Here is an 11,702-nt window from a genome sequence, read left to right as displayed (position 1 = left end):
CAGAGCAAACACCTGCAGGGATACATTCCACCACACACTCTGTATCGATCTCCCTAAAGCAGCCTCAACATTTGTATAATCTATCCCTCTTCCGCCCCCTTGACTCACTCAGTCAATCTCCCGATCTCTGAGCTGAGGAAACGCAACCTGCTCTCCTTTCCCAGTCACTTCAACTTCATAATCTGTATCATCCTCTAGCCCCTCACAACCTCGCCTTGTCATTGAAGCTCCATTTGCCGGGTTTTGAGGCTTTCTAACTTATCAGTGGGTCTCTAGCGCTTGGCACCAAGATTCAAACCTTTCAGCTCAATTCAAATATTTGGCCCTCTTGGAAACCTACCCAATCGTCACAGCTGCTCATTTCTGGGGTCACCTAAGGTCCAAGAAATCGATACTCTTCTTCCGTGATAATAAATCCAACGTACACATTATCAACAAAAGCCGGTCCTCTTTGTCACTGGTCATGCAACTCCTCTATCGTGTAATATGGATTTCAGTCTCTAATCATTCATTATTCAAGACACCACTTTCCTGGTACTCACAATAACACGGTTACAGAAATCCGGATTCCATCATAACATCTGCAACTCATCCAACCCTTTGGAAGCTCCACAATCAAATCATCTTTTCAACAAAATCTCTCCCTTGCAATCTCCTGGATTCAACCCAGGATACATGGCATCTACTCTCCCCTTCAACTAGATCATCCTAAAAAAAAAAAAAATTCAACAATTTCTTAACTAAAATTGGATCTCCTCAACCCCTTTCAATCAATTTTTTTCACCTTTCACCAGCCACAATCAAATCCTACTTATCTGGAATCCAACACCATTATCATGCGATATCCGTTCCTTCTCCAATGCTACACTCCATTCCAGCTGTTCGTCTTCGTCAGTGTGGGATCTTTAAGAACTGTCTACCTACCTCTCCTTTCGTTTGCCATCTTACTCTTTTTAAATACTTTAATATCTCAAGATCTAGTGATAGAAACTGTTTAGCCACTGTAATTTCTAGGAATCATACTGGCACTGAATGTTGTAAGCAAGCCTCTCTGTATCTAAACTCGACCATATTCGTTCCCTTATTCAGAACTTTCAGATCAGTAATATGCTCAGGAAACGTGCACTGCTCTCTTTGCTGGACCATTTCAATTTTGTAATTTGCATGATTCCGCAGGGTTGGACATTTATATCTCGATTACTTGTTCTTTCATCGACAACAAAAACTTGGACTCCTACATCAACATTTCATCAGAAGCTAGGAAAGCATTAAAATGTGGTCTGTTGTCATTTAGCATTGGAATGGCCTATGTATGTTCCAGGATGACTTCATTTCAGCACCGCACAACCTGGCTTATTTACGGATGCTTAATTTACAGGATTTGGAGATTTCCAGTTTTCAGTCTACGTGCCAGCTCCAGCAACTATCAGTGGACTACTCTATTCAGCGCAAGTGTACATGGCTGCAGCACTAGCTCCTTCTACCAGATCCTCTAAATCCACCGGCTGGACCACATAGCAGGATTAATCTGATCCCATTCAACCAGGACTGGATTATGGCTGTTATAGTGAATGCAAAGAACTCTTTACACCTTGTACCAGCTACAATCAAAACCTATCTGTCAGGAATTCAATACCAGTTTTGTTTGATGTCTATTACCTCCCCAACTCTCCTATCAATACCAGTTGTCCGTCTTCTCATGTGTGAAATCTCTAAGAGCTCTCTGACCACTTCCCCTTCTGTTCTGCCTATCTCAATAGATATTCTTAGCAATTCGATTTGATGTCAGTTTCCTCTCCAACTCTACTGTCAATCCCAGCTGTCTCCTCCTGTGAGGAATTTCTAAGAGCTCTCCCTCCTCTCCTGCTCGCCTGCCTATCTCTATAGAGATTGTTGGCAATTTGATTTCAATCCTCTGTCAAAGCTGCTTCTCTCCATTCGATTATTGAACAATGGCTGCATTTCTGGGTTTTTGAGATGCTCCGAATATACAGTTCCTTCGATTGCCAGCTTTCCTACTCTGGGTATCCGCTGCAGTGATCTCACGCTCGTTCTCGATTCCCATTTTATTCTCTTCCTTCGTATTTCAAAAAACGGATCAGCTTCGGCAAGGACAATGTATTCAGCTTTCAAAATCAATTCTCCTTTATGCCCTTACGCTTCCATGCTGAAGTATATCACGGAACGAAAAGCCATTTCATCCTCTGAACCTTTGTTCATCAATTCAAGCCGGTCTATTGTATCAAGGCATTGGTTTTCTTCACATCTCTCCACTGTGGTGTCCAGAGCAGGTCTTCCCCCACAATTCAACACTCCTCATTCATTCAGAATAGGGGCAGCCACATCAGCAGCAAAAGCAAATATCAACCAGCCTCTTATCAAAAATATGGGGCGCTGAACCTCGTCAGCAGTCAAAGCTTATATTCATTCTTCATCATCTAAAATATCTTCTGCCCATCAGTCCATTGCTAGTATGTCCAGAGTGGGGACGACCTTTCCGCCAGGGCCACCAAAGATTTCCTCCTAAAAATAAATGTTTTTTATTTTTCTTTTCCATTGTGAGGAGGATCACAGTCAGTAGAGAACAGCTTACTAACCACTTTGTCATGTTAAATGTTTTCTCTCCTTTCTTGTTTTCTTATGCATTGGTGGTTCTCCTTTTGTCTGTACACGTCTTTAGCGGGGAGCAGGGGGTCCATTCTTTGGGGAGTCAATGATTCCACTTTCTCCAACCCTTTGTTAAGCATTGCTTCATTTACCTCGTAGAGGAGGGTTTAGTATGTTACTAAACTCCATGTCTTTAAACATTACATCAGGTTGCCTTGCTCCATCCCGTGAACTGCTACATCTGCTTCAATATACGATCACGACACCAGTAAATTATAAGACAACTATTTTAACAATGGGCCCCTAAAGAAAGACTCGCCCCCGACATGAAACACTAGCTCCGCCCCCTGATCTTAATACTATACTGTGCAGGTGTGTTGAAGAAACAATTAAAGGTGGAATTTCATGAGGCGGACAGACTCAGACACGTTCAGATTGTTCGATGTGGAACAGGAACAGGTTTTAGCCTTTTCACAAAATCATTTTGTACCATTTCTGTTCTAGCATCATGGCTGACAGCGATTTGGGGATGCAGTTTGTGCATTGTGATGATTTTTTTTTTTTCAATCAGAAAGTTCCAAGCAGTATTAATATCACATTGTAGCGTTTTCGGGTTATGCCCTTATGGAATCAGACGTAAGCAGCGTTGTGGTAGAAAATTGGGGTAACAGCCAGTGTTTAATTAGAATAAAAATAGGGGTGTGGGGGAGCACTAGGTAGGCAGAAAGAAGGGGGAGGGATCAAGACACACACACACACTGAACTGCAGCCTCAGCTCCTCAGGACCCGTCCCTTGGACTCCCGTCCTACTACCCTTCTCTCTCTCAGTTGCTCCCTCAGGCAAATAGCCATCTGTCCTCTCCCTCTCGCTTCCCTCAGCAAGGTCCCAGGGGGAATTTGCACCACAGCGGATAAGAGGCCTGCGTCGTGGCCGACTGTAGTCATAGGATGCTGGTTGGTCCTTTCTCTGTGTCACTGTTGCTGCTTGTCCGTTCGCTTGTCAGTTCCTTCTCCCTCTCGTATCCAGCCCGCAGCCCTTTTATACTGCCCCGCCCCCTCTTGCTCCTGAGAATCTGTTTAGAGAAGACCTTTCGGTAGCCTCTGCCTCCCATCAAATCAGCACTCTCGCCACCTATCCATCACGGAGGTCCTCCGAGAATCTTAAAGGGGCCCGTCGCCTCTCAAGATCACTACACTATGTAATAAACTTTTAACATTAATGTTATAGGTCAAATATATAAAAGCATCTAGCTATACAGTACAGACCATCGTAAATCGAGGCTACGTTTATTGTATTTTGCCAGTATTTCATGTACAGTTGTAATTTATCTATTAGAATACAGTGAATTAGCAGTACATCTATGGCCCACAGTTTTGCGTCTCCCTATAGCATTAAATAATGTTATGTTAACATATTTAATTACATACCACTTTGTAGTTTTCCATACTTAACAAAAAACTATTAAAATTGTGACATTTCAAAATCCAACATGAAATATTGTACTACTATTACGGCTTCCGATAGTCTTTTGACATATCGTTCTGAAGTTTCTTTGATTACATGATGTTAAATTAAACATAAAAATTATGTTAACATATATATATATATATATATATATATATAAATATAAATATAAATATAAATATAAATATAAATATATAAATATAAAAATATATAAATATAAAAATATATAAATATATATATATAAATATATATAAATATATATAAATATATATATAAATATATATATAAATTATATATATATATATATATATAAATTATATATATATATATATATATAAATTATATATATATATATATATATATATATATATATATATATATATATATATATATATATAAACATGTATTTTCATCATGACTCTTACTTCACATGTTTGGGAACCAGTCATGGTATTGTTGCTGCAAAAGAATAAATACATGTAACAGAGACATATACAGGATTACCCCCTAGAGTCAAGAGCCAAAATGAATCAGTTTTGCTGCATGTGAATCTGTAATTCAACTAAATCCAAAACAAGTTACATAATTAAAATACAACTGTGCTGTGAAGTGTATACGTTATTTTTATCCCTTTACAACTGAATATTAAACATGCAAATGAAAAAAATGTCTGAAAGCTTGTCAGTGCAACTTGTTTGATAACATTATGAGAACCAAATCACAATAGACCTACCAAGCTTTTGGTCAAATATATTAACATGAACACAAAAGAGGTCTCTTTTATTCATGTTAGTTGCAATTTATATACATTATTTATATATGCTGGTAATGCAAAATTAAGTTTGAGATTATATTTTATTTGCCTCTAAAACGTAATATAACTCTACTATCTTTAATATGAAACAGGTATGTCTGGTTCCAGTGTGGACTCTATGCTCACCATATATGCTGGTTTCCCTGAAAAGATGTCACATCTTCAAATACATGCAAAGATAGTAATAAGCAAGTGGTGCCCAAATATTACTGTAGAATAACTGGATGAGACATTTTCATGGTGGAAAATACAAACTATCACATTTCTTAATGTGGGCAGAGTGTTGCTGGGTAATTCATTTGGAGATTAGACATGTTTGAGAAATGTCACCAAGATGGGATTCCCTGAAACATAAAATAATATACATAGTGAATATAAAGAATAAGAATAATACATTACATAAATCACCAGCTTCAATTAATATATTTACCAAGTTGTTCTTTAAATAACAAAATCAGGCATTTCCCAGTATTTAATTATTTCTTATGACATTTGCTGAAAGATGACATCTAAGCAACTCCTTAATAAACTTGACCAGCGGAAAACCTTTTTTGGTATTTTCGATATGAAAATATTTTTGTAATGTTCTCTGGCTGCTGAATTATTATGCTAAGCATACAATGTTCTCCTGGTAGTGGTGGTGGTGGTGATGCCAGTTTCCACTTAAGCATGAGCTATGGGAGCCAAGTTATGAAATACAAAAAAACAAACAAAAAAAAGATATCCATCCATTAATTAATTTACAGCTAGTTTCACAGATTAGAACACATCTTGGACTACCTAATGTTACTTTAGGTAAGGTAGTCCAAGATTAGTGCTAATTAAGGTCTGCGAAACCAGCCACAAGTCATTATCTTAAAGCTGTCAGAACTTGTTTTCTGTAGCAAAATAAAATCTTTTCAGCAAAGACATATCTTTAATAATATAAAAGGGTGTGGCATTTGTAAAAGGAATAATTAAAACTTAAAAAACATTCATCATGGAGAAATATGCATCGTTTAAAATTATGCTAGAAATGTTAGCTGGCGTGGTTCAGGGGGCGTGGAGCTGGGTGCTTCCAATCTTTCAATCTCCCAATTTTCTAATTTCCTGTTAATTAGCATCTATTTTCTATTTAAGCCCTGATCACCTGCACCTTTTCTGTCTAGTGTTTCGTTTTTGTAGCAAACGCTCAGACGCCGTCGTTTCGTGCTCCACCGCTAAATATCTAAACTTCGTTGCCTCGCTCTGCAGGTCATTTCTCTGCACAGCGCTGCCAAGATATATTATCAATCATTTTCCTACCTGCTCAGGTGATCCTTCTTTTCAGACAGCGTCTCTTTTCGGCTTCGAGAGCTCCAACGTTTGTCTTTCCTGTTCCATCCAGCAACAGCGTCGTTCAAGCGCAGCGTCATTACTCAACCTGTCTGCAACTTTTTCAGAAAGACTGGTCCTCTGCTAAACTTTCAAGCTCCTTCGACAAGACATCGACATTCACGTTGTCAGCGATTGCCCTACTTTAAATCTATTAAATCCACCATTAAGCTTTGGCTGCGGAATCTCTCTTTACTCCTCGCCTGCAATCAGACGCCCCTCCCCTGCTCCCACAGAGCCAGCACAGTTACCGTTCCATCGGAAGATCCTGCCCTGGACCTCCATTAGCTACGTTCAACCTTTTAAAAGACGTATCCTGCCCACTTTAACCAGTGTCGGCTCGTGGTTTGACTGGTCACAACATGCTCCAACGATAGTGCTGCACTGCAACTTTTCCACCGGCGCCTTACAGACCACGGTTACCACGGTAACGCCGTCATTGAGTGACTGCGGGGAGTGGTAAGTTGTCATGGTGACCAGGCAGCTTCATCAGGCTCTGCGTGCTCTGTGCTTCAGTACTGCTGTCTTCCGGCTTCCTGTTGCTGCGCTTTCACAACTGGTGGAGACGAATTCAACGCGCCGAATCATGACCTCTAAGTACTGCGTTTACTTATTTATATACATGACTAACTGTCCTAACATCTCTAGAACATTTATTATTTAAATCTAAGGGAATAAGCAAATGTTGTTCTACATAGACAAGGATTTTAATCGTAATAACTTCATAGATTCTACCCTGCTTCACTCAAGTCAATGGTTTAATTCCAATCATAACCTCTGGATGGCAGTATAATACCACAAGTTCTCTCTCTATATATTAAACAAGTTTGGTATCGCTACGAAGCTCGGACACTACTGCTTTTCTATTTATTCTCGCAGTTATTCTCGGGAGTTCCACTCCTGCCTCATCCTTTGTCTATCTATATCAACTGACATTCTTCAATTTCAACTCTACCTGCCCCCCCCCCACCCCCCACCCCCCACCCCCCACCACCCTTCGAGGACATGGTCATGAAGCCACGCACTTGTCGGCTTTCTGAGATGCTCCGAATCTACCGTCACATTAACTTCCAGCTTCCCTGCACCAGGCTTCCATCCCAGTGACCTCTTCCTGTTCCCGGATTCGTGCTTCCTCATCTGGCTTCTCTCCTTCAAACCGACAAATTTCACCAAGGCACTTTATTCAACCTTCAAGTTTTCATTTCAGCAACGTGAGCTGCCAGTCAGAAACGGAAACCATGTCCTACAACTATCATCATTTCAGGCAAGTGTCCTCCTACCCTGCGATTAGACAATACACTCAGACTGTTCCCGACCAAATCAATAGATTTTGCAATAGCCTCAGAGCAACGCATTCTTTATCCTCTCAGGTTCTACAGCGGCCTCAGCTCTATGCATTCTTCATCTCTGGCTTTATCTAAATCACTTTTCACTCAAAGACCAATATCCACCGCATTCAGCAAATCTCTGTGCTCTACAGCAGACCACCACACTACCGATGGCAGTCCACCGTTCACCATTACAGATCACTGCTTCAGCAGATCTCTGCGCTCTGCAGCAGACCACCACACTCTACCAATGGTAGTCCACCATTCACAATAACAGATCACTGCTTCAGCAGATCTCTTTCTGCAGCAGACCACTGCTCATCATTGACCGCGCTTCATCGTTACTTCTTTAGATCTCTGCACCGTTCAGCAGATCCCGTCCTCTCTGTTAATTGCTCCTCACTGCAGCAGATCTCTGCTTCCTCTTCAGATCTACTCACTATTATAGCATGCAAAGTTGCTTTAGTTTACAGTTTAAATCTGTACCTGCACTACTCCAGAGCTTCCAACGCTTCCGCTTTCCTCCAATATGCAGATCACCACAGCATTCCACAACCAAGGCTAATGCTAATCCCCATCTAATCAAAATACGAGGTGCTTGACCTTCTCAGCAATCTATTCGGATGTCCTCACATCCTCTCAAATATTACAGCATTAATGCATGGTGAGAGACGTGGTATGAGACTGGAAATCCGTCTTGATTATGAGTTAAGGAGTTCCACTACTAGGAGAATGACTGGAGTTGTGAAACCCAATCTCTGAGTTCACCTTTTCCATTTCAAGCGGACAGGATAGTAGCAGACCGCTGATCGATCCTGTATTAACTAACACATAGGATGGTCGACATCTCCTCTCTTCCCTTGTTTCCAGAAAATGGAGCACATTTTCAGTTCCAGCCGCTACCTCAACCCTCAATTCCAGCTCCCCTTCGGCCTCTACTTTCGGTATCCAAGTTCCGTCAGCTGGTCCCGTCTGCTGCCCCCCCCCCCCCCCCCTCCAGACTGCCCAGCTTCATCAGCTGCTATTTGACTGAATCCTACTCTCAGTAACCTGCTTCAATCTGCTCCGCATTTCATGTCTGCATCCCTCGCCCTTCTTCGAGAGCTTCATATTCGACAGCTTGATCAGCGTGTTCAGCCTTCTGTGCCCAGAATCGGATTCATCCTATTCCTTCAAACAAAACCAGATCCTGGCTTTCATCATCCATGGTAGGGATTCTCTCTCTCTCTCTCTCCCCCCCCCCCCCCCCCCCATTTTCTCCATACCAGCAGTTCGCCTGACCCTTCGTGAGATTCTTAAGAGCCTTCCCTTCTGCCTCCCCTTCCCGCCTGTCTACATCAATGAACATTCTCTGTTTGCTCATTCTACTCTTCGGAAATGCCACTTCACCCCATACAAGGATCTACCTATGGAGATCATCTGCATCTGAGCCCTCTTCTGTCTTCTCAGGAGCTCATAATCCACAGTTTCTTCTACTTCTAATTTTACTCCATCATTCAGTTGTGTACCTCCACGACGGATCCATTTCAGCGTGGTCACTTCATTCAGCGGTCAAGCAGAGTCCCCTATCTGCCCATTCTTTTCAATGTCAAGGTATTTCTCTGCATCTCAGCCTTCTTCAGTCTCCTCAGAACTCGAAGTTTCTTCTGCTTCTAATGTACTTCATCATTTGGCCGTACCTCCAAGATGGATCAATTTCAGCATGGTTAGTTCATTTAGCTGTCAAGTAGAATCCCCTATCTTCCCTTCTTTTCAACATCAAGGTATCTCCCCAGCAAGAAACCTTAACCCCCCCCTGCCCCCTAGACCCTCAGTTCATTGATTCCTCTCACTCCTATCACCTCTCATCGCTGGTTCTCAACCCACCTCTCCACCCTCCAGAGCAAGCCTCCTTCCTCTACCCCCCCCCCCCCCCCAGGACCCTCAGTTAATTGATTCCTCTCGCTCCTATCATCTCTCATCACTGGTTCTCAACCCACCTCTCCACCCTCCAGAGCAAGCCTCCCTCCTCTACTCTACCCCACTCCTCGGATCACTCGTCACTGGATCTCAACCTACCTCGCCTCCAGAGCACGCCTCCCCTACCCCACCCCCCAAATCATTCTGTAGGCACAGCCCCCTCTGCTGCAGGGGCCAACATCAATCACAGTCAGATCATGAGTGTGGGGAGTTGGCCCTCTTCTGCAGTGGATTCTTTCATTCATTCATTCTCCTCTCATAAAGTTGCAGCCCATTTTAAAATCGCTAGCATGCCCGGAGTGGGGGCTACCTGTCTGCCGGAGCCACCAGAGGTTTTCCCCTAATTGGCCTCAAGGGGTTTTTTCCTCTCCACTGAGCGGCAGGTATACACATAGTCGCATCCTACTAACAAATTACTAATCTCCCTCTGTTTGTCCTGTTTGTCCTTCTGGTCTTTTGTTTATGTTATGCGTAGGCATGTACTGTCTCTTGTTTGTCGCACGGTGTGGGAGTTTTCGTGAGGTGCCGGGGGTCCATCCTTTGGGGGGCAAGTGAGTCTCACTTCCCCGACCTCAGGGCTAGGCATCCGCCTCCCTTACCTTCAGGGGGGTTCTCACCATGTGAGTCAGAGCGGACCCCCGGCCAAACTCTGTCCTGTCGCAGCTCCTGCGCTCATCTTGCCTTACTCGAGGCTCTGTTCTATTCTGCCTCTCTTTCAGGACGTGGTCACTCGTGCTGAGTCCTATACTAACCGCAATGCTTTGTCCTTATTTCAGGTCCCAGGCAGCGTGACGTCTCGGCCTATCAGGGGTTTTACGAGCGCCTCTTACAGAAGTCTCAGATGCTGGGTACCTCTCCAATCTCCTCTCGAGGGGCGGCTTTTCGAGTCATAACCCTCATTAGTGTTTTCGGTTGCTGGGTCCTCTGCCCCTGGGATGTGTCGGCATCGTCGCCCTCAGTCAGCGACCTCTTTTCTATCCTGTCCTCGATTGCTGGGTCCTTCGCCCCTGAGATGTGTCGGCATCGTCGCCCTCAGTCAGCGATCATCTTGTCTATCTCATTTCGGTTGCTGGGTCCTCTACCCCTGGGATGTGTCGGCATCGTCGCCCTCAGTCAGTGACCACCTTCTGTCCTACTAACAGCTCCTTGCTGCTTCTTCTGCCTTACTCTTCAACCCAGCTCACGCCCCGTGAATTGCTTTTAAAATGCTTACTTTCTGAAGAGCAAAAGAATGTGGATTTGGATTACATTTATTTTCTTTCCAGCAGGCTTCCAAACTATTTGGTTTTGCAGTATAAAAAGATCAAATAAAATAGTGGTAGCAGTCTGTGTACAAACATGAGGTGCTAGTTTTCAGCACCCATGCATAATGGATTGTCTACATTTGTAGGATTTGGTTGATGCCAGGATTGTGCCAATGTAGTCCTTGTCCAGGCTTTGTAGAAAAAGTAAACATGTATATAATAATTTATCCATAGCTTCAAAACAAAACTGGACTGTAACATAATTAGAAATACTAAACTATTTTCTATCTAGTGCTTCTAAGCGTCATAATAGAAATATCCTTAAAAAAGTAGAATGTGTTGTACAAAAAGGATTATTTACAGATTAATATACAGCACTCACTTTTATAGGTTTATACAGGTGTATCAACTGCAACTGACATGTCAATGAATTAACTGCTTTATATCTATAGTACACTATCTGCCTTATAGGAGTGCCAAGTTTTTTTTTTATTTGAATTCATGTTTTAAAAGCAGCAGAAACGTTGCATCCATGTTGTATTTAAAATATCTCTATATCCCAAATTTTATAAAAAGCAAAGAAACAAAACATATCCAGCACAAGAAATACTAGTGGAAAATAAAGTTTCTAGTGTTATGAGGAGGTCAGAAAATGTTTTTTTTTTTAAAAAAAATATTGGTTTGCACTCATTTAAGGAAGGTTCCATCATTGAGAAGGACTCCAACATTAAAAACAGCTGAATGTTTACAGGAATACACAATACCACTCTTTATACCAGTTGAGTTTTTTATTTGTACAGCAGCAGTGCAAATGGAACTAACTTTGCACTTACATTCCCTACATAATACATGTTAGACAGTTAATCCTCATAATGACTCTCTCCACGGTTCTGAAATGTGATTTCAACCGCAAAGAAGTTTGAATTATTATT

The sequence above is a fragment of the Acipenser ruthenus genome, chromosome 3 (assembly GCF_902713425.1).
Source record: "Acipenser ruthenus chromosome 3, fAciRut3.2 maternal haplotype, whole genome shotgun sequence".
Taxonomy (NCBI): Eukaryota; Metazoa; Chordata; class Actinopteri; order Acipenseriformes; family Acipenseridae; genus Acipenser; species Acipenser ruthenus.
The sequence above is the reverse complement of the archived record's forward strand: the minus strand, read 5'-3'. Positions refer to the sequence as shown.